Here is a 24,802-nt window from a genome sequence, read left to right as displayed (position 1 = left end):
GAAGGAAATACATCACCTTTTAAAATTAACATGCAATTATCAAGCTAAAAGAGAAGACTTCCAAGCGTTGGCTACGGTCTGGTACTTTTTCAATAAAATCAAATGGGTATGTTTTCGCTTTAATTATTAAAAAAATGGTTAATTAAGTGTGATGTGGTCATTAAGACGTGAAAGTATTTCTGCTGAGCTAGTTTTATTTACCATCGCTGCTTTTCTACATACCTATTAGACTGATTATCTACCATGAAAGTTCTCACCCTTTATCAACGGATGCCCTTTCTTGCTCGAAGTGAAGCAGCGTCCCTTATGTGCTGACTCTCGAATACACTCGGGACTCATATGCACATTCATTCAGATTGCCTTACTTTTGTACCTGGAACTCATAATTAGGAATCTAATTCTACATATTTAATTTTGTCAGTGAATGTTGTGCTTTCCTAGAACAACTGAAGTAAAAAATGCACACATTGGAGTTTATACTAATGCCAAAACTCTAAAAACCTAAACATATTTGCATATATTCGGGCGGTATTAAATCAGATTTGTAACCAAGGAGTATCAGGTCACATATAAGGTCGACATAGAGAGATCGATTCACATGTCAAATAAAGAACCAAAATGCTTCTACAACAACATTTCGAGAAAGTTATATTTTCTGATTCAGAAAACGGGCAGTTTACACAAGTAAATGTTTTTACTCACGCATAAGGTTAGACAAATATGGCGTAATTGTAAGAGTGTGTAATTCGTGTGGACTTCTCAGGGATGGACACGGGAAAAAGAAAAGGGGCAACAGTAACATCACAAGTTTGTGGGAACTGAGAAATGATTAGGACGCTCGTTGGATACACTCTTAAAATAATAACAGGTTTTCTGTCAATGGCAGAAGTAAATCTGTTTTGAGCCTGCAAAAAGAGAGGACACGCCCCCAAAACTGCCAAAGATGTAATGGAAGAACTTTCTCTGCGGTGAAATTATTTCAGGAGAAAAATAATAAAATAATAAAACTGTTACACTGTCGCAATATTTATTAGTTACGTTTGCATATCCTTAAGAATACCCTGACTACAGATTCAAATACTTGCGTGTATACAAGTGAATACTTCTGGGATGCTATGACTATCACAGAGTCCCACATGAACTCCTAGAATTTTTGGTCAATTAAAAAAAAACAAAAAAAAACCATATGTATAGGGGAGAAGATTCCGACTTTCATAGTGAAATGGCAAATCATTACTAACGCATGCTATAATAGTGCATCCAAACTTATAAGAACCATGACCCTATTTTTACAATGACAAACGTTCACTGCCCGTTTAGTTTTAATGGACATGAGGTGATATTTATCATTTATGCATTACAAAGTAAAATGTATTGCTTTATTTTGATCCTATTATAATCTTGGTTTCCTTCCTACTTCAACATTGCAAACATAGGTGCTTCCTTTTTACTTTCATAATGTGTCACAAACAATGGCATCCCACAGCCTTTACTTTCCGACTCTGTACCCAAGCGAGAATGTCACATAGTTCACTTTACTTTTCTTTCTCTGCAGACTGGCAGGAGTTTGTCAACACTGAACCCATGTTAAAAAACACGAGGAGCAGTTTGTCAGAAAAGATAGCATAACGTTTGACCTCTGTCTTTGAGGTGCAGCAAATGTGACAAAATATATATAGAATTGAAAGGCCCCTTTATTTATTGCTCATATCTTAATTGTTATTACCTTTCCTACTAAGATAACAGGACTGCATAAAATCTGAAATTTGAAATGAAGCTAAGAAACAGGGGCAACCAATTTGGGTCCAAGAAGTCCTCTCAACACCTGACCCTTGCTCATGAAAAAGACAGATTCTAAAAACACATACTATAAAAGGAATAAAAAGGAATAAAATGTTCACTCCAACAAGAAAAGCAAACAAACTGAATTCAAAAATAAGCCAACTAATACAGAAACAATTTGATTAAAAACAAGGGCAACATTTAAAAGTAAGTGGAGGCTACAAAGATGTCATCCACATTGGGAGTGTCAGTAGAATGCACAATGGATCCGACTTCCACAGACAACAGAACCACAAGAGCAGTGGTGAGGAAGTCGGAGAAACAAACATGGTTGATGGCCTCAGCAGCCACTGAGGCAACAGCATGCTGTGCAGTGCTCACAGTGGGTGATCCAGAAGGGAGGAATCCAGGAGTCGTGGCATTCATATCCAAATAGAATGACTCACAAAAGGCATCCTGAGGCAATTGTTGTCTCATAGGACAACTCCAAAAGTGAACCCTTAATGGGGACATCAGCAGATTCATGCCCGTAGATAATGCTAATTACATTTCAAGACAGATGTCGAGTGCATACTTGAAAGGACACCAAAGACAGTGGCACACAAGTTGCACACAGTAGAACCAAACTGGCACAAAAGACAAAGACCAGTTGTCATTTAGTTCCTCCAATAAAGAAATGCCAAACTACTATATCATTTGTTCACAACACAGCTGGATTTGTGCAGTCCCATCACCATTTAGCTTTGAGATCGGACATCCATTGTGGAGCAGCAAAAGTAGAATGAAAATACCACCAAGGAGGAATAACACAAGTGGCATGTCTCCAAATACACTTGAAAATTGAGCACGTATAAACATTGGAATAACTTCAAAAACAATTTGGAAAGTGCAGCCAACCCCAAACCCAATTACTTAAAAAAAGTGTACAACAACTGTGGTATTGGAGGGGTTAAAATGCGACTCACAAGTTCACAGAAATGTGTTAGTAAGTTTGCATTTAAAAGTGACTGTTTTTCAGAGGATGACCTTGCAACCCGAGAGCTTCACAGGCAGATGGAAGTGCCACATTCTTCTGAAACAATAGTGCTTTTAATTGGGTCAACTTGTCTAAGTTAACATTAAAGGTAGGAATGGAAGGCCATAAGTTAGCTACTCTAATCTCATGCATGGGAGGAAAAAGTATGTTACCACAGCAGGCCTTTATTTGAGAAGCAGAAACCACATAAGGGACCCCTGCTTCATTCCACAACAGCCTTGATTATTCAGTATCATGTAACGTCCATTTAAAGGTAACTAAAACACTGGGCGAGTCAAGGAAACTGATTCTCCTTTCAAGTAACATGCCAGGTTGGCCACAGACACATAAAAGACACTGTGCATTATCACATCTTTATACATCATTGATTATTTTAAAGAAGTTTGCATTCATTTTCACTAAGAAAATCTTTTTTTCCCCACTTCTACATTTATAATCAAAGAGTAATTCCCACACCTTGAGTATGAAGCGCTCCTCTAAGGCCTCATATCTGCCTACCGGAAAATGTTTCAAGCATGATTTAAACTTAAACATTGAAAATGGCAATGAGATAACTCTGTGTATTAGCCAAACTGCTGATGGTGTTTCAGCTACAGTGAAGGACAATTTTTTTAACTTTCCTACACTAAGCACTGTGTGAATGGAGCATCTTTCTTTGCCATTATTAGTTGTATATGTGTTAAGTTTAAAGACAAGAACTACTCTGCTGCATTCATATGCTTCCAGGTCACACAGTTCGATTTAAAAACCTGTAATGTCCTACTTTGCTCCATTATTGATTTAAGTTGACGTTGTCTCATGCTGTGAAAAAGTCATGTCATGTTGCATGATATCAATTGCAGAAGACAAAATGTTCTATTTTTTGTGAATATGAGTGAACAATGTGTTTATTTAGTTATCAACCACAGCCAATACTTTTTTTACATTTGCCTGATCCTTTTGCATTAAACATGCAACAACTTCCATTTGAGAAAGCTTCCAAATTTTGCTGTAAATGTTGTGCAAGAATATTTTGAGGATGGGGTTCTAGGACCTAACAAGAAACCTTGCAAATCCATGTCATCAGAGAGGAGAGAGTGATGCTCTTGTATGGCTGACAATGTGGATTGTTGTACCCATTGCAGACAAAGCTCCCCTATACTGCAAGTAGTGACAATCTCTGAGTGCTGTGACTGGATAGAATGAGGGTCCAGTCTGATCACTTTAAAACCCTGCGAAGAGTTTACACAACATGCATGACAACCATTTGTGTCCACTGCCCACAACAACAAGCTGCTGGTACCTGAAAGTGTGGAGTTAAATGTATCATTCTGCACCATACCATGAATCTGTACTTTGGTGTAATTTACTAAACATTGCCAATTGACAAAATGTGCAATTGTGGATTTTTTTCTAGACTTAATCAAGTAGTCTGCTTCACCATGTCATTCAGAGAAATCATCTGCAATGGAATTAGACATGCTTCAAATAAGGTATCCATGCCTTGCACTTGCCAATTTTTTGTTCCCCATACCGAGGTTAAATCAATTTGTTCTTTTCATTATGCAGAGCATTAATAGCTAGTTTGTAAACCAATGAATCTGAATAAATTAATTTTGTAATGGTCAGCATATTTTTCCCTGCCTTTGAAGGAGTTATTTTAAAATAACAAGACTCAGGATCTGAAGTGTCTTGCCTAGAAAAAAAATAGGAATTTGTTTGAATATGTTTTTGAGCTACGCAGTGGTGGAGTTGACAATGCTCCCATTGTGTATTATTGAAAGTTGTATAAGCAGCACCCGCTCTATGTAGGTAATGCTGCACAAACTAATAGTAACATCACATTTCAGCATAATTGACTGAGTTCATGTACATATTCTTACTCTCAAATACAGTATAATATTCAAACTCAGAAAGCATTGAAGAAGCTATCTTTACATCTCAATCCTCAGACACAACAACAGGTGTTATAACATCATCCGTCGGGCTATCTCTGTGGCACTTAAAATATCATAGGGAACCTTATCCTAATAAATTCAATTCAAAACTGGAACTACAGGAATGTTCACAAAGTACAGATCTCTTTCGCATTTTGTGAGAAGACATATGGGGTGTTAACTCCTCAGCTACCAGTTTAATGGTAGAGCATTCTGAAAGATAATGCCCATATCTAAACAAGAATAAAAACATTCACATATCCAAACTACAAAAAAAAGCAAACAAAGGAAGTCCAATCCATAAATAGGACCATGGAAGGATTAGATAAGTGAAGATAAGCCAGTGAAGAAATTTGCCTATACCATGAAATGAAGTGGTAGAAGAGTCAGAAGAGAAATTGTCAATGTCGACAAAGTACCTAGGAGCAGTATATGTGAAGACAGGAGCCTCAGCAGGTGCAAAAGAACTGGTACACTATTCCAAAGGTAGTTCATCATAAACAACTCTTTTACTTTGTGAAGTAGTAGAGAACTGTAGACTTATGTCAGGTGTATTTCTTGTATTTGCAGCAGTAACTGAAATCAACAAAAGTTCATTCCACACCCTCCCAACCTTGGTGAAACAACATTGGTGTTGTTCAATGTTTGAAGGGGTATTTCCTTTATGGTCATAAGAGTTGGTTAAGGAATTACCCAGAAGTCCTGAAGACCTACTCTGTAAAATCAGCCACATGATGCAATTTTACTTGATCAATGGAGACAAAGCATTTGTCCTTACAACCAGCAAGCAGTGGCAAGATCAAAGTTCTGGTACCTTACATTCCAAGGACTGAAACCTGTGTGTCTGCTGGCATTTTTCAAGGACCATCAAAATCTGGGACATACATTTGGGTGCCAAACAGGGCTTCATGTGGGGGCGCACCCACCCAACTATTTTCTAGGCAGATTTTTTAATGCTCTCTGGACTCTATGAAGGTGGTAGATCCAGCTGAGACCTGGATCTAATACTCTAGCTGTAAATGATTGCTTTAAGTCTCAGTCCTTCCTCTCCACTAACCAATTTCCCACAGGATGATATGGGGAGGAATGATGCCATACCTAGGGTTCCCATTGGGTGCCTATATACTTTAGAGGCAAAAGCATAATCATATGTCCCAATAAAGACTTGCAAGTCTTTAATAGCAGTGCAAGCGTCAGCCAATCACAGTGGCCACACTCAGAGGACTCTAGAGCAAGAATCTACAGCAAAAATAATATATTTAAATGAACCATCCAAATTTAGGGGGGCACGATGATCTAGATATACACCCTGCAGCAATTTGCTTGAACTGAAGAGGAGTGTCTGCAGTGAGATTTTGATGGTGAAATATTGAAGTTGTTTACAGATATCACAGCTAAGGACATACTGCTAAGCACATATTGCTTTGACTGATTGTGCTGACCATGTCACCAATAGTGTTTTGTGGTGGGGAAACTGTGGCCACCACACCAGCATGGGCAAATACAACCTCCATGTGTAGCTCTGATTCATTCAAGTCTGCAGTCTTGGTTGGGTATCACCAGAACCCCCACTCTCAGAATGGTTGCATAATGTTGGAAAGTGGATTACTGTTAAGCACAGGTAGGTACCTACACTTAGCAATAGACCAGAAACCCCCACTAGGTCCAGTCAAGGTCGCAATCCCTGCTCAACCCTTGGTATCTTGGCCCACGAGCAGCTCAGTTTAACTCATGAAACAGTTGTGTAAAGCATTTAATATCCACAAAACAGTAAATAGGTTAAACACAACACACAATAAAAATCAAACGCCAATTTAAAATTACACCAAAATGAAAAAAAATCCATTGTTGGAAACCACAGATATGAATTTTTGAAGATTAAATGTAAAAAAAAAAAAGATTTCTTGTGCCTAAAAAACAAAAGCGCCAACCTGGGGCATCTGGTCACATTCAATGAAGAAAAAGTTAAAGTTTGATGCTGACTGTGATGGAGCCCTGCTCGGTTACACTGAGCGAGAGGGTGCGGTAAAATTTTTACCTTCGGAGTTAGTCACTTTTTTGGAGCTTTTTCTCTTGCCATTGGACAAGGCTCCCTCCTCTTCAGGCTGGGTTGCGATATGACAGCATCTACTTGCTTCACCGTGGGGTCCCAATCAACTCTTGGAAGTCATGTCGACGACAAACCTGAAATTCAGGTTGGCTTACAGTTCGATGTTGCTGGCTTGTCTCTTGTCCACGGGTGGGTCACCTCATGGAGCTTTTTCCCAAAGTTACTCTAAACTTCTCCAAACTTCTAGATCTTCTTCTAGCAGTACTTTCTAGGTCCTCAAATTTTCCACAAACTTACTCCAAGGTCCCAGGATCTCTGAGTTGCTCCTTGGAAGTTGGGACTACAGTTCCCAGAATGCACCTGGCCAGAATCCTCAAATGACCTCTGGACACTGGTCAGCTGGGCTATTCTTGTGGGACCTGATGCAGGGGACTGCGGTCTGCTTCTTTGTACCTGTAGCTTACAGGGAGTCCACTCCTGGATTTGCAGAAGCAGGGCAAAATCCTTTTCTTTTTGAAGCCCAAAGTGTGCAGCTGGTGCAGTCCTTGTGAGTTCAGTGTCCATATGCAGGCAAGGGGTCCAACAGGGCACACCTTCTTCTTCCAGTATCTTCTTCCAGCAGGGATCTGAACTGTGGGGCAGCTTTGCCATATTTATCCTTGTTCCTGGGGGTGGAAAGCAGGGGTATCACAAGAAAACACAATACACAGATACACTAAAAATAAAGGTACTTTATTTTTATGACAATATGCCAAAGGTATCTCAGTGAGTACCCTCAGTATGAGGATGCCAAACATACACAAGATGTATGTACACAATACCAAAAATATGCAGTAATAGCAAAAGGAAGTAATGCAAGCAATGCAAAGTTACAGTAGATTGCAATAGAAGCACATAGGTATAGGGGCAACACAAACCATATACTCCAAAAGTGGAATGCGAACCACAAATTTACCCCAAACCTATGTGAGCTTGTAGAGGGTCGCTGGGACTGTAAGAAAACAGTGAGGGTTAGAAAAATAGCCCACCCCAAGACCCTGAAAAGTAGGTGTAAAGTGCACCTATATTCCCCAGAGAGCACAGAAGTCGTGATAGGGGAATTCTGCAAGGAAGACCAACACCAGCAAAGCAACCAAAGTGGATTTCTGGATGAGAGTATCTGTGGAACAAGGGGACCAAGTCCAAGAGTCGCGACAAAGTCGAGAGTGGGCAGATGCCCAGGAAATGCCAGCTGAGGGTGCAAAGAAGCTGCCACTGGATGGTAGAAGCTGTGGATTCTGCAAGAACGAAGAGGACTAGGAACTTCCCCTTTGGAGGATGGATGTTCCAATTCGTGAATTCCCATGCAGAAATAACGCAAACAAGCCTTGCTAGCTGCAAGGGTCACAGTCAGGGTTTTTGGATGCTGCTGTGGCCCAGGAGGGACCAGGATGTCGCCACTTGGATGAGGAGACAGAGGGGGCACCCAGCAAGTGAGGGAGCCCTCACAGAAGCCGGCAGCACCCGCAGAAGTACCGGAACAGGCACTTGGAAAAGGAGTGAACCGGAGCTCACCCGAAGATACAAAAGGTAGTCCCACGACGCCGGAGGACAACTCAGGAGGTTGTGCACTGCAGGTTAGAGTGTCGGGGACCCAGGCTTGGCTGTGCACAAAGGAAATCCTGGAAGAGTGCACAGGAGCCGGAGCAGCTGCAAATCACACGGTACCCAGCAATGCAGTCTAGCGTGGGGAGGCAAGGACTTACCTCCACCAAACTTGGACTGAAGAGTCACTGGACTGTAGGAGTCACTTGGACAGAGTTGCTGAGTTCCAGGGACCACGCTTGTTGTGCTGAGAGGGGACCCAGAGGACTGGTGATGCAGTGTTTTGTTGCCTGCGGTTGCAGGGGGAAGATTCCGTCGACCCACTGGAGATTTCTTCAGAGCTCCTGGTGCAAGAAGGAGGCAGGCTACCCCCAGAGCATGCACCACCAGGAAATAGGCGAGAAAGCGGCAGTATCAGCGATACAAGGTTGCAGTAGTCGTCTTTGCTACTTTGTTGCGGTTTTGCAGGCGTCCTGAGCAGTCAGCGGTCAATCCTTTGGCAGAAGGTGAAGAGAGAGATGCAGAGGAACTCTGATGAGCTCTTGCATTTGTTATCTAAAGAATTCCCCAGAGCAGAGACCCTAAATAGCCAGAAAAGGAGGTTTGGCTACCTAGGAAGGAGGATAGGCTAGCAACACAGGTAAGAGCCTATCAGAAGGAGTCTCTGATGTCACCTGCTGGCACTGGCCACTCAGACCAGTCCAGTGTGCCAGCAGCACCTCTGTTTCCAAGATGGCAGAGGTCTGGAGCACACTGGAGGAGCTCTGGGCACCTCCCCTGGGAGGTGCAGGTCAGGGGAGTGGTCACTCCCCTTTCCTTTGTCCAGTTTCGCGCCAGAGCAGGACTGGGGGATCCCTGAACCGGTGTAGACTGGCTTATGCAGAGATGGGCACCATCTGTGCCCATCAAAGCATTTCCAGAGGCTGGGGGAGGCTACTCCTCCCCAGCCCTGACACTTTTTTCCAAAGGGAGAGGGTGTAACACCCTCTCTCTGAGGAAGTCCTTTGTTCTGCCTTCCTGGGCTAGGCCTGGCTGAACCCCAGGAGGTTCAGAAACCTGTCTGAGGGGTTGGCAGCAGCAGCTGCAGTGAAACCCCGGGAAAGGCAGTTTGGCAGTACCCGGGTCTGTGCTAGAGACTCGGGGGATCATGGAATTATCTCCCCAATGCCAGAATGGCATTGGGGTGACAATTCCATGATCTTAGACATGTTACATGGCCATGTTCGGAGTTCCCATTTTGACGCTATACATAGGTAGTGACCTATGTATAGTGCACATGTGTAATGGTGTCCCCGCACTCACAAAGTCCGGGGAATTTGCCCTGAACGATGTGGGGGCACCTTGGCTAGTGCCAGGGTGCTCACACACTAAGTCACTGAGCACCCAACCTTCACCAGGTGAAGGTAAGACATATAGGTTACTTATAAGTTACTTAAGTGCAGTGTTAAATGGCTGTGAAATAACGTGGACATTATTTCACTCAGGCTGCAGTGGCAGGCCTGTGTAAGAATTGTTAGAGCTCCCTATGGGTGGCAAAAGAAATGCTGCAGCCCATAGGGATCTTCTGGAACCCCAATACCCTGGGTACCTCAGTACCATATACTAGGGAATTATAAGGGTGTTCCAGTATGCCAATGTGAATTGGTGAAATTGGTCACTAGCCTGTTAGAGACAATTTAGAAAGCAGAGAGAGCATAACCACTGAGGTTCTGGTTAGCAGAGCCTCAGTGAGACAGTTAGTCATCACACAGGGAACACATACAGGGCACACTTATGAGCACTGGGGCCCTGGCTGGCAGGGTCCTAGTGACACATACACTAAAACAACATATATACAGTGAAATATGGGGGTAACATGCCAGGACAGATGGTACTTTCCTACACAATCCCCCCCCAAACGAAGGACAATATAATTAGCCATGACCTGATGAGTCTTCATTGTCTAAGTGGAAATATCTGGAGAGTCCATCTGCATTGGAGTGGGTACTCCCAGGTCTATGTTCCACTGTATAGTCCATTCCCTGTAGAGATATGAACCAACTCAACAATTTAGGGTTTTCACCTTTCATTTGTTTTAGCCAAAGTAGAGGTTTGTGGTCTGTCTGAACAATGAAGTGAGTGCCAAACAGGTATGGCCTCAACTTCTTTAGTGCCCAGACCACAGCAAAGGCCTCCCTCTCTATGGCAGACCAACGCTTTTCTCTAGGGGTCAACCTCCTGCTGATAAAAGCAACAGGTTGATCATGGCCCTCAGAATTGAGTTGTGATAAGACTGCCCCTACCCCTAATTCAGATGCATCAGTCTGAACAATGAATTTCTTGGAGTAACATGGGCTTTTTAGGACAGGTGCAGTGCACATGGCCTGTTTCAGCTCCTCAAAAGCTTTCTGACAGCTAGCTGTTCACAATACCTTTTTAGGCATTTTCTTGTAGGTGAGGTCATTAAGTGGGGCTGCAATGGAGCCATAGTTCATAATGAACCTCCTGTAATACCCAGTGAGGCCTAAGAAGGCTCTCACCTGGGTCTGAGTTGTAGGGGGAACCCAATCTATGATAGTTTGGATTTTCCCCTGAAGTGGTGCAATCTGTTCTCCACCTACCAGGTGTCCCAGATAAACCACTTTCCCCTGCCCTATCTGGCACTTTGAAGCCTTGATAGTGAGGCCTGCCTTTTGCAGGGCCTCCAAAACTTTCCACAGGTGGACCAGGTGATCATCCCAGGTGGAGCTAAAGACAGCTATATTGTCCAGATATGCTGCACTAAAAGCTTCCAATCCTTGCAGGACTGTATTCACCAACCTCTGAAAAGTGGCAGGTGCATTTTTCAAACCAAAAGGTATTACTGTGAATTGGTAGTGCCCTCCAATAGTCGAAAATGCTGTTTTTGCTTTAGCATCCTCTGATAACTTGATCTGCCAATACCCTGCAGTCAAATCAAAGGTGCTTAGATACTTGGCAGATGCCAGTGTATCTATGAGCTCATCTGCCCTGGGTATAGGGTGAGCATCAGTTTTTGTTACCTGGTTGAGACCTCTGTAATCTACACAAAATCTCATTTCTTTTTTCCCATCTTTTGAGTGAGGTTTTGGAACAAGCACCACAGGAGAGGCCCATGGGCTTTCAGAATGTTCAACCACTCCCAGTTCAAGCATTTTCTGAACCTCTTGTTTTATGCAGTCCCTGACATAGTCAGGCTGCCTATAGATCGTACTTTTGACAGGCATGCTTTCTCCAGTATCTATAGTGTGCTCACACCAAGAAGTGGTGCCTGGCACAGTAGAAAAGAGTTCAGAAAACTGACCCAGGAGATTTATGCAGTGGTCTTTCTGCTCAGCAGTAAGACAGTCTGCCAAAACTACACCTTCCACTAGAGCATCTTGTTCTGTGGAAGAGAAGAGATCAGGGAGAGGGTCACTCTCTTCTCCCTGTCCTTCATCTGTTGCCATGAGCAGGGTGAGATCAGCCCTGTCATAGTAGGATTTTAGGCGATTGACATGGAACACCCTAAGGGGAATCCTGGCAGTGCCCAAGTCAACCAAGTAGGTGACTTCTCCCTTCTTTTCAACAATGATATGGGGTCCACTCCATTTGTCTTGGAGTGCTCTTGGGGCCACAGGCTCCAAGACCCACACCTTCTGTCCTGGTTGGTACTGAATCAGAACAGCCTTCTGGTCATGCCATTGCTTTTGGAGCTTTTTCCTGGCCTGAAGGTTTTTACTGGCCTTTTTCATGTACTCAGCCATTCTGGATCTTAGGCCGAGTACATAGTCCACCATGTCTTGCTTAGGAGCTTTTAAAGGTTGTTCCCAACCCTCCTTTACAAGTGTTAGAGGACCTCTTACAGGGTGTCCAAATAGGAGTTCAAAGGGGCTGAAGCCCACTCCTTTCTGGGGTACCTCCCTGTAAGCAAAAAGGAGGCAAGGTAACAGGACATCCCATCTCCTCCTGAGTTTTTCAGGGAGTCCCATTATCATTCTTTTGAGAGTTTTATTAAACCTCTCTACCAGTCCATTTGTTTGTGGATGATAAGGTGTGGTGAATTTGTATGTTACACCACATTCCTTCCACATGGCCTTCAAGTATGCAGACATAAAGTTGCTACCCCTGTCTGATACAACCTCTCTTGGGAAGCCCACCCTGGAAAATATTCCCAGGAGGGCTTTTGCCACTGCAGGTGCTGTAGTGGTCCTTAGAGGAATTGCTTCAGGATATCTTGTGGCATGGTCCACTGCCATCAAGATAAACCTATTGCCTGAAGCAGTAGGAGGGTCAAGGGGGCCAACTATGTCAACCCCTACCCTTTCAAAGGGGACCCCAACCACAGGTAGTGGAATAAGGGGAGCCTTTGGGGTGCCACCAGTCTTGCCACTGTCTTGGCAGGTCAAGCAGGACTTACAAAAATCCTTTGTGTCCTCTGACATCCTAGGCCAGTGAAACAGGGGGACAAGCCTTTCCCATGTTTTGATCTGACCCAAATGTCCAGCCAAGGGAATGTCATGTGCCAGAGTTAGGAGGAACTCTCTGTATTGCAGGGGAATGACAAATCTCCTGGCTGCTCCAGGTTTTGGGTCCCTTGCCTCTGTATACAAGAGGTTGTCCTGCCAGTAAACACTATGGCCCATATTTATACTTTTTGACGCTAAACTGCGCTAACGCAGTTTAGCGTCAAAAAATTTAGCGCCGTCTAACGCCATTCCGAAGCGCCATGCGGGCGCCGTATTTATGGAATGGCGTTAGCCGGCGCAAGCAGACCGGCGCTGCCTGGTGTGCGTGGCAAAAAACCACGTAGACCAGGCAGCGCCGGCGTAGGGGGAAAATGGCGCTAGGGCGTCTTAAAATGGTGCAAGTCGGGTTGACGCTAAAAAATCGTCTAAACCCGATTTGCGCCATATTTTTTCGACGCCCATCCCCCATCAACATGACTCCTATCATTGTAAAGATAGGAGTCATGCCCCCTTGCCCAATGGCCATGCCCAGGGGACTTCTGTCCCCTGGGCATGGTCATTGGGCATAGTGGCATGTAGGGGGGCACAAATCAGGCCCCCCTATGCCACAAAAAATAAAAAATAAAATACTTACCTGAACTTACCTTAATGTCCATGGGATGGGTCCCTCCGTCCTTGGGTGTCCTCCTGGGGTGGGCAAGGGTGGCAGGGGGGGTCCCTGGGGGCAGGGGAGGGCACTCTGGGCTCATTTTGAGCCCACTTGTCCCTTAACGCCATCCCTGACCCAGGCGTTAAAAAGCGGCGCAAATGCGCCGTTTTTGGCCACGCCCACTCCCGGGCGTCTCTTTTGCCCGGGAGTATAAATACCACGTAAAGGCCTGGGAGTCATTTTTTAAGACGGGAACGCCTCCCTTGCATATCATTAACGCAAGGAAGGGGTTCACGCTAAAAAATGACGCACACTCCGGGCACTTTGGCGCCCGAAGCGTCTAACGCCATAGTATAAATATGGCGTTAGTTGGCGTTGGTTTTGCGTCGAATTTGCGTCTAAAAAAACGACGCAAATTCGGCGCAAACGGAGTATAAATATGCCCCTATGTGAGTCACTGACATCCCCATTTTGCTGTTTGACAGCTTGCTGTCTTAGACCCTCTAATGTGGGATAGGTTTGCTGTACCACACTCAGCTCCTCCCTGGCAGGCCCCCCTCCACCCAAAAGCTCAGCAGTGTCTGCTTCCAGCTCCTCTGGTGAAGGTTCTGCACATGGGGGAAATTCTTCTTCCTCAGAAGTTGAATCATCTGTAGAGGGAGGGATAGTGGGTAGGGATTTACCCTTACTAACCCTAGCTTTAGGGAGCACTTGGTCCATTGTTCCAGGATCCAAGTCACCCTGTCCTTTTTGCTTTTTGGCCTGAGCCCTGGTTAAAGCAAAAATATGCCCAGGAGTGCCCAGCATTGCTGCATGAGCCTCCAACTCCACTTCTGCCCAAGCTGATGGATGTCTCTAAATCATTCCCTAGTAGGCAGTCTACAGGTAAATCTGAGGCAACCACAACTTTCTTTGGACCAGTAACCCCCCCCCCCAGTTGAGATTCACAACAGCCATGGGGTGGCTAAGAGTGTTGTTATGAGCGTCTGTTACTTGGTACTGGTGACCAAGTAGGTGTTGTTCAAGGTGTACCAGTTTCTCTATTACTATGGTAACACTGGCACCTGTGTCCCTGTAGGCCTGAACCTCAACACCATTTATTAGGGGAAGTTGCTTGTACTTATCCATATTAAGGGGACAAGCAACTAAGGTGGCCAAATCAATGGCACCTTCAGAGACTAACACAGCCTCTGTGGTCTCCCTAACAAGACCAACCCCAACTAAATTAAGAAAAGTGAGCCCAGCTACTCCCTTGGATTGGCCATTAGTAGGTTTGCTCCCACCACCACTGCTATTACTAGGGGCACTAGGTGTATCAGTAGGGGTTGTGGTAGTGGGAGGCTTGGTGCTTTTCTTTGGACAACTGGCATCAGTTGTCCAATGGCCTTTTACTTTACATAAATAGCACCATGGTTTCTTTACTTGATTAGAAGAGGATTTGGACCCACCACCCCCACCAGAGTGTTTTTGTGGGCCTGATGAAGACTCATTTTTAGATTTGTTCCCACCCTTGTCTGAAGACTTACCATCCTTCTTCTTGCCATCCTTGTCACCCCCTGTATGAACTTTTCTGTTCACTCTTGTTCTGACCCATTTGTCTGCTTTCTTTTCCAATTCCTGGGGAGAGGTCAGATCTGAGTCCACTAGATATTGGTGTAACAAATCAGACACACAGTTATTCCGAATATGCTCTCTCAGGATCAGATTATACAGGCTTTCATAGTCAGAAACTTTACTGCCATGTAACCACCCCTCCAAGGCCTTCACTGAATAGTCAACAAAGTCTACCCAGTCTTGTGAGGACTCTTTTCAGGTTTCTCTGAACTTAATCCTGTATTGTTCAGTGGTTAAGCCAAATCCATCCAAGAGTGCATTCTTCACAACTGTAAAATTATTGGCATCACTTTCTTTAACAGTAAGGAGCCTATGCCTACCCTTTCCACTGAAAGATAGCCATAGGATAGCAGCCCACTGCCTTTGAGGAACCTCCGGTACAACACAGGCCCTCTCAAGTGCAGCAAACCACTTGTTAATGTCATCCCCCTCCTTGTAAGGGGGGAACTATCTTATGCAGATTCCTAGAATCATGCTCTTTCACAGGATTACTATCAGGAATACTGCTGCTGCCACCATGGGGTCCTAACCCCAACCTCTGTCTCTCTTTTTCTATGTCTAAAGATTCCCTGTCTAGAGCCAGCTGTTGCTGTTTAAGCTTCAGCCTGGACTCTTCCACTCTCAATCTATTGAGTTCCCTTTCTAACAATCTGTCATCAGGGTGGGTGGGTTGGGCATGCTTCGACACAGAAGAATGTTGAGAATGCTCAGAGGGAGATCTGCCCCTAACAGTTGGCACCCTAACAACCTGGCCTGCAGGAATAAAGTCATCCCTACTGTGATGTGAGCTCACATTAGTGCCAGCTATGCTAGGTGGTCTGCTAAGGGGCAGGTTGGGAAGGTCACCGTCTAACACTCTTACTGGGGGTGCCCCTGAGTCAGAGTGTGAACCATCTCCTAACTTCTCAATGGATGTGCCAGCTAAGGCCTTATCATTCTCAATAAGCATGTTAGATAACAATTCTCTAAAGGGATTCCTTCCCACCCTTAAACCTCTATCAATGCAGAGACTCCTTAAACCCTTCCAGTTAAGGTGGTTATAAGCTGAGCTGACCAAGTTAGTAGAAGTTCCTACATCAGACATGATAGAAAAAGTTTAGGGACAGATAAAAGAGAGAAAAAGTTTCAGGACTTTTTAAGGAAACAAAAAAAAAACTTTTTCAACTTTTTAGAAACTTTTAGAAAGTTTTGGAGTACTTTTCAGCACGTAGCAGATAGTGTAAGAGAAGAAAAGAAAAGCTTTTTGGTTAGGTGTACATACACTGAACTTGTTTTGTATATTTTTCTCTTATGAAAAGTACAAAATGACAAAGTGGTTAGTAGTTGCAAGTACTTATCCCACCGCTGCCCAACCAATTGAGGAGGCTGGCCTGGCTTGTAGTGGGTACCGAAGGGTACTTACACTCTGTACCAGGTCCAGTTATCCCTTATTAGTGTAGAACAGGTGTTTCTAGCAGCTTAGGCTGATAGAAGGTAGCTATAGCAGAGCAGCTTAGGCTGAACTAGGAGACATGCAAAGCTACTACTATACCACTGGTGTCATATGCACAATATCATAAGAAAACACAATACACAGATATACTAAAAATAAAGGTACTTTATTTTTATGACATTATGTCAAAAGTATCTCAGTGAGTACCCTCAGTATGAGGATGCCAAATATACACAAGATGTATGTACACAATACCAAAAAATATGTAGTAATAGGAAAAGGAAGTAATGCAAGCAATGTAAAGGTACAGTAGATTGCAATAGGAGCACATAGGTATAGGGGCAACACAAACCATATACTCCAAAAGTGGAATGCGAACCATGAATGGACCCCAAACCTATGTGAGCTTGTATAGGGTCACTGGGACTGTAAGAAAACAGTGAGGGTTAGAAAAATACCCCACCCCAAGACCCTGAAAAGCAGGTGTAAAGTGCACCTATATTCCCCAGAGAGCACAGAAGTCGTGATAGGGGAATTCTGCAAGGAAGACCAACATCAGCAAAGCAACCAAAGTGGATTTCCAGACGAGAGTACCTGTGGAACAAGGGGACCAAGTCCAAGAGTCGCAACAAAGTCGAGAGTGGGCAGATGCCCAGGAAATGCCAGCTGAGGGTGCAAAGAAGCTGCCACCGGATGGTAGAAGCTGTGGATTCTGAAAGAACGAAGAGGACTAGGAACTTCCCCTTTGGAGGATGGATGTCCCACATCATGAAGAAGCTTGAAGAGGTGTTCCCACGCAGAAAGACCGCAAACAAGCCTTACTAGCTGCAAGGGTCGCAGTTAGGGTTTTTGGATGCTGCTGTGGCCCAGGAGGAACCAGGATGTCGCCACTTGGATGAGGAGACAGAGGGGGCGCCCAGCAAGTGAGGGAGCTCTCACAGAAGCCAGCAGCGCCAGCAGAAGTACCAGAACAGGCACTTGGAAAAGGAGTGAACTGGAGCTCACCTGAAGACACAAATAGGAGTCCCACGACGCGGGAGGACAACTCAGGAGGTTGTGCACTGCAGGTTAGAGTGTCGTTGACCCAGGCTTGGCTGTGCACAAAGGAAATCCTGGAAGAGTGCACAGGAGCTGGAGCAGCTGCAAATCACGCGGTACCCAGCAATGCAGTCTAGCATGGGGAGGCAAGGACTTACCTCCACCAAACTTGGACTGAAGAGTCACTGGACAGTGGGAGTCACTTGGACACAGTTGCTGACATCCAGGGACCACACTTGTTGTGCTGAGAGGGGACCCAGAGGACCGGTGATGCAGTCTTTTGTTGCCTGCGGTTGCAGGGGGAAGATTCCGTCGACCCCGGGAGATTTCTTCAGAGCTCCTGGTGCAAGAAGGAAGCAGGCTACCTCCAGAGCATGCACCACCGGGAAACAGGCGAGAAAGCGGCAGGATCAGCGATACAAGGTTGCAGTAGTCGTCTTTGCTACTATGTTGCGGATTTGCAGGTGTCCTGAGCAGTCAGCGGTCGATCCTTTGGCAGAAGGTGAAGAGAGAGATGCAGAGGAACTCTGATGAGCTCTTGCATTCGTTATCTAAAGAATTCCCCAAAGCAGAGACCCTAAATAGCCAGAAAAGGAGGTTTGGCTACCTAGGAAGGAGGATAGGCTAGCAACACAGGTAAGAGCCTATCAGAAGGAGTCTCTGACGTCACCTGCTGGCACTGGCCACTCAGAGCAGGCGAGTGTGCCAGCAGCACCTCTGTTTCCAAGATGGCAGAGATCTGGAGCACACTGGAGGAGCTCTGGGCACCTCCCCTGGGAGGTGCAGGTCAGGGGAGTGGTCACTCCCCTTTCCTTTGTCCAGTTTCACGCCAGAGCAGGTCTGGGGGATTCCTGAACCGGTGTAGACTGGCTTATGCAGAGATGGGCACCATCTGTGCCCATCAAAGCATTTCCAGAGGCTGGGGGAAGCTACTCCTCCCCAGCCCTGACACCTTTTTCCAAAGGGAGAGGGTGTAACACCCTCTCTCTGAGGAAGTCCTTTGTTCTGCCTTCCTGGGCCAGGCCTGGCTGGACCCCAGGAGGGCAGACACCTGTCTGAGGGGTTGGCAGCAGCAGCAGCTGCAGTGAAACCCCAGGAAAGGCAGTTTGGCAGTACCCGGGTCTGTGCTAGAGACTCGGGGGATCATGGAATTGTCTCCCCAATTCCAGAATGGCAATTGTGTGACGACAATTCCATGATCTTAGACATGTTACATGGCCATGTTCGGAGTTACCATTGTGACACTATACATAGGTAGTGACCTATGTATAGTGCACACGTGTAATGGTGTCCCCGCACTCACAAAGTCTGGGGAATTTGCCCTGAACAATGTGGGGGCACCTTGGCTAGTGCCAGGATGCCCACACACTAAGTCACTGAGCACCCAACCTTCACCAGGTGAAGGTTAGACATATAGGTGACTTATAAGTTACTTAAGTGCAGTGTTAAATGGCTGTGAAATAACGTGGACGTTATTTCACTCAGGCTGCAGTGGCAGGCCTGTGTAAGAATTGTTAGAGCTCCCTATGGGTGGCAAAAGAAATGCTGCAGCCCATAGGGATCTCCTGGAACCCCAATACCCTGGGTACCTCAGTACCATATACTAGAGAATTATATGGGTGTTCCAGTATGCCAATGTGAATTGGTGAAATTGGTCACTAGCCTGTTAGTGACAATTTAGAAAGCAGAGAGAGCATAACCACTGAGGTTCTGGTTAGCAGAGCCTCAGTGAGACAGTTAGTCATCACACAGGGAACACATACAGGGCACACTTATGAGCACTGGGGCCCTGGCTGGCAGGGTCCCAGTGACACATACACTAAAACAACATATATACAGTGAAATATGGGGGTAACATGCCAGGCAAGATGGTACTTTCCTACACCCGCTCTCTCAGACTGTTTCTGGGATGACTCCTGAAAGGAACAAGAAGGGTATGTATCAGTGCATCGATACCTGTCAGGTTAGTTTAAATTATCACAGTTGTGTAAATTATTAAGTTCTTGAGTGCTCTCTGGCTGTAGATATTCTCCCTGTGATTTCATTTTTTTCTTTATTTTTTCTTTGTTTAGCCCATAGATTTTTAGAAGACTATGGTGCTTGCTTGGTATTATCCTTTTCAGGATTATGTTTAAGCTCTGGCTTATTTTGTCTGGACCCTAGATCATTGTAACCCATAGTTGTATAGGTTTTAGCAATAATTTGTGATAATGTGTGCTCTTGCTCTATTAGTGAAACCAGCGTGAGGCATTGGTGAACCATCAGTGGTGCTGTTTCCCCTGCAATATTTCCTAGAATAGTTTAGGAGACCGTGACAAAGTTACCAATTAGTTTCATTTCCAAATCCAGGGCCAGGGAAGCCCTGTATTCATTATGTTTCTGTTTTAACACATCTGGTAAAACAGAAAGATATGGTGTACCATAAGTTATGGTATACATGCAGCAAAGACTGTAACCCATGTGGTGATTCACACCATGGGATCCATCCCAATTGACAACCACATTGGGAGAATTCTATGTTTACCTTGAGGTCCTGTATGAGGAAATACTGCTTCAAGCAGATTTGCTTTTTGAGCAATTCAGAATGGAATTTCCTTCCATTTGGTGGGTACTTCACCAATAATAGCATTAGTTGTTAATGTGTTTATTCTAGGCATAGTCAGTTGTAGTTTGTTGGCTTGAGCAGCCCTCTCTGGGCCAGTTGTTAAACATCTGTATATTTTAACTAGATTATTATATAAGGGCACAGATTACCTATTGCTAAATTTTGTATGTTTGCATAACGTGTGTAACCAGATAAATCTGGCCATGTGGTCCCGCTATTGAAGAGGGGACCCAATCTAATGTTATCTACAATGTGTGGTAGGGCACCTTGGAACCAGTATTCGTGTTCCTGATATGCTAGGGGTATTTCTAAAAAAGATATGGCCTGTAGTGGCCTGGTGGGTTGGCTGCAGTGTATGTATTAAATGTATTTATATTTGCATTGACTACAGAAAAAGAGACCCATTAAACCACGAAGGTAACATCTCAACTGTGTTGTGTGTGTGTGTGTGTGTGTGTGTGTGTGTGTATGTTTGTGTGTGCATGAATGTGGGTGTGCATTGCATGTGGTATGTGTGTGCATGTGTGGATGTGAGTGTGCGTGTCTGTTGTGTTGTGTGAATGCGTGGTTGCTTGTATGAATGTAAGTGCATATGCATGTGTATGTGAATGGATGTATGCATGTGTGGGTGAATATGTGTATGAGTGGTTGTATGTATGTGTATGATGGTGTGTGAATGTGAGTGTATGTCGGGTGCTGGGAGGGGGAGGAGGAGGATAGGGGAGGACTCTGGGAGGGAGGGGTGTGGGGAAGACCTCTATCAGTGACAGAGAATGAATTCCCTGTCACTGATAGTGCCTACCGCCATGGTTTTCATAGCAGTACAGAAGCCACAAACACCATGGAGGTAGGCGGGGTCATAATCCCGCGGGTGGGACAGTGAAGGCTGTCTGGCTGGAGACTGAAATCTCCAGCCCGGCGGCTGTTACTGCCCTGGTGGATGGAGTGGTACTTTGGCAGTTTGGCATGAGCCAAACCGCCAATGTCATATTTTGGGGAAAGGTACCACTTTTCTCCAAATTACCGCCATCTGCCAGAGTCATAATCAGGGCCTGAGTCCTTCCACACCATCAGAAACCATCAGCCCAATACTTGGCAAACTCATAGTGCATCACCTACACCCTCATTCCGGCCGGGTAAAAGGTGATTATGGTAGCCTGAACATGGCACTCTGATTTCCCAGGGAAGGCATGGAAATAAATCTCACCCTTCCATTGCATTACACATGCATGTCCAGGCAAAACACAAACGAGAAATACATCAAGTTTTCAATACATTGATTGAAACAATCCTAATCTTGCATAGAGAGAAAGAGCTGTGATAGCTAGGCAGATCAAACAAAGCAAGGTGTCCAGAAAAATTAACATGGTAAATATAATAAACAATCCAACCATGGTAAATGAGTTCTAAAAACTCTAGAGGTTTCTACCTAACCGTAAGACTATATTGAGAGCGTAGTGGGTGCGCCCTTCTGCCTGTCCGATCTACAGAATTAGCCTCAGCCCCATACCTAGAAATGGTATCGGGAGTCAGCTGGTAGTGTAGATGGCTGTCCTCTCAGGAAGCTGGTATTTTAGCATCAGCAAAGCTGCATGACAAATTCAGTGTTTGTCCCAGGATGGTCTTGGCTGGAACGCCCCTCTGCCAATTCTGGGATAGTGCATTACTTATCTAAGAAAACCACACTGTGCTCGGAGCACAGCTCAAATGCAATGCTTTGTATAGATGTTAGAAGCTGTCTCCTAAATGGGCACTAAACAATTGAGTACTGTGTTCTTAGCCTTGGACAGAGTATACAGATTGCATGTCAAGAAAATGCTAACTAAAACAAGCTACACAAATAATATATATTCCTAGAACAGTATCATACAAGCAAAGTGAAACAAAAGTGTGTAAAATGCCATTGCCAAAAGTTATGCAGCTACAACTTGTAAAATATGAAATCTAAAATGAAGCAAAAAAACAGGGGGAACCAACTTGTGTCAAGAGGTCCTCATGACATCATGACCCATCAAACATGGGCTCAGATCCACCAGTGGGTCATAATCCACAATTTGGAAAGCACTAGCAGGTGAATAATAAATGAATTACTTATTGTCGTGTTACGCAACCTTTGATAATCGCCCTTTACATCTATAATACTACCTTGTTAGAAATATATATTAATGTGACCACTACAAAAGCAGATATTATATCATTCAAGGTAAGTATAAGTATAATTGAGGTCATTTTCTTACTTTGATTTAAATTGAAAAATGTCTCTTGAGCAACCTTACTAATGCATTTAATTGAACTTTGCACTTATTTGCTATTCACCATTTCCAAATGTACTTTTTTTTTACTACATATGGACTTACATGTTTCCATCTCTTTAAAACTTGGGGTGGAGTCTTCTAGAATAGTATTTACCAGTGTAAAGTTACTTCTAGTAGCTTTTCATTCAGAACCAGAAGTCTCTGCTACAGTGGAAAAGATCTCTGCAGTAAAGTCTTGGAAAAATAATACATTTTAACAATTAATAAAACACTAAATAATATTTTAATATGAAATAAAAATGTAACTTAAAACAATCCTCTTTTCATAGTTCTAAATAAATAAAATAGACATAAATTAATGCTTTTTTTAGAGAAATCTATACATTCTATTAACTTAGAAATATAACTATTTACAATATGTTTTCAAAAAATAGAACTTCACTATTATTGTCACTGTTGGAAAATGACAGTCTTAATTTCTTACATGATCCACTTTCAAATACTAACCATCCCACTTTGTGGGCTACAAGGCATACATGGAAGGACTACATTCTTACCTAAACTGAGAGTTCCTTCTTGTCAAAACAAATTATTTTGACAGGTTCATCTGTAGATTTAAAAGATGCAGCAAACAGGCTACAAATATAGACCAGAAGCCATGTTTTTCTTGTCAGCCTAGTTGATGGCATGCTGTTGTAGTTCAAAGGTGACAGTCAACTTTCCATGCCCTTGGTGTATGTTTTTTGCACCATATACGATCACCCTACTGGCAGGTTCAATTTACTTCTTAAAGATAAAGAACTTTATTGGTCAGAGCACATATACTAGGGACTAGACAGCAGTGCCCCCATATTCAGTTAAAAAACCAACAGCATCAGTACACAAAAATAGAGGTGCTCATGCAATTTAATCAATGATATCTATAACTTGAGAGTATAATTATTGCAACCATTATTTAGTACAACATCTCATGAGGAGCTCAAGGTACTGAAAGAAGTATTGCATGCTTACGTCTGCACATAGTAATGAATTTCAGTTATATATGTTACTTGTGAATGGATTTTAGCAGCCTATATTCTTTTTATTATATACGTGTAGGAGGCTGGCCTGGTTTGTAGTGGGTACCAAAGGTACTTACACATTATACCAGGTCCAGTTATGCCTTATTAGTGAAATGTAGTCAGTGATTAGATACCAGGCTGCGAAGGGTAAGCTGTAGCTGAGCAGCCAAGGCGTATCTATGAGACATGCAAAGCTCTTGCAATACCACTGTGGTCACACAGTACTCACATACAAAAGAAAATACTCAGGCCCTCACTATGACAATGGTGGTAAAAACCAACAACGACAATGGCAGCCAAAAGACCGTCGCCGCGGCTACCATATGTTCGCCAAATTATGACCACAGCTGGATTTCTGCCACAAGAAGGGCGGAAATCTGGCTGTGGCCATGCTGGCAGATGGTGGTAAGTTGGCGCTGCTACCACCAATAGGACCACAGCAGTAGACTGCCACCAGCTGTATTATGTCAAATTATACACCCTAGTGGTGTTCTGCTTGCGGGTGTTGCTGGTGGTAGCAGCCCCCCACCCAGTCCCTGCCGGAAGACCCCCTGGATACAGGTGAGTTGGGTTTCTGACAAGGGAGGGGGGTGGGGGTGTTGTGTGTGTGGGGGGTGTGTGCATGTATGTGTGAATGTGTGTGTGAATGCATGCATGTATGCATGTGTGTGAGTGCGTGTATACATGTGTGAGTGCGTGTATGAATGGAAATGTGAATGCTTGTCTGCGTGTAAGTCTGGATGTGTGTGAAGATGTGTCCATGAATGAATGAATGCAGGCGTACATGTTTGCGTGTATGTCGGTGTGAATGAGTGTGTGTCTGTATGGGGGAGGTTGGAAGGGAGGGGGAGCGTGGATAAAGGGGGGCTGGGGGGTGTCTGGGGAGTGTCGAGGGGAGGGGACCTCCTATTAGTGTCAGGGAAGAAATTCTCTGTCACTGATAGGGCCTTCCGCCATGCTTTTCATTACAACGCCATGGAAACAATGGAGGTAGGCAGGGTCATGATACCTCCAGCGGCACAATAGAGGCTGCCGGGCTGCTACCGCCATGGTGGTCAGAGTGGTACATTGGCAGATTGGCTTCAGCCAACCCACCAATGTCATAATGTGGCGATAAGTACCGCCAGCCTGTTGGCAGTACTACCGCCACATTATCTCCGACCACTGGGGTGATAATGACCCCAACAGTGTAACAAAAATAAAGGTACTTTATTTTTAGTGGCACAATGCCAAAAATACCTTAGAGACTATACTCCCTTAGGAGGTAAGTAATATACCCAGTATGTACACTAGAATGCAAAAGTAGCTGTAAAACAGTTAGAAAACAGTGCAAAT

This window comes from Pleurodeles waltl, chromosome 5, assembly GCF_031143425.1.
Source record: "Pleurodeles waltl isolate 20211129_DDA chromosome 5, aPleWal1.hap1.20221129, whole genome shotgun sequence".
In the NCBI taxonomy this organism is placed as follows: Eukaryota; Metazoa; Chordata; class Amphibia; order Caudata; family Salamandridae; genus Pleurodeles; species Pleurodeles waltl.
The sequence above is the reverse complement of the archived record's forward strand: the minus strand, read 5'-3'. Positions refer to the sequence as shown.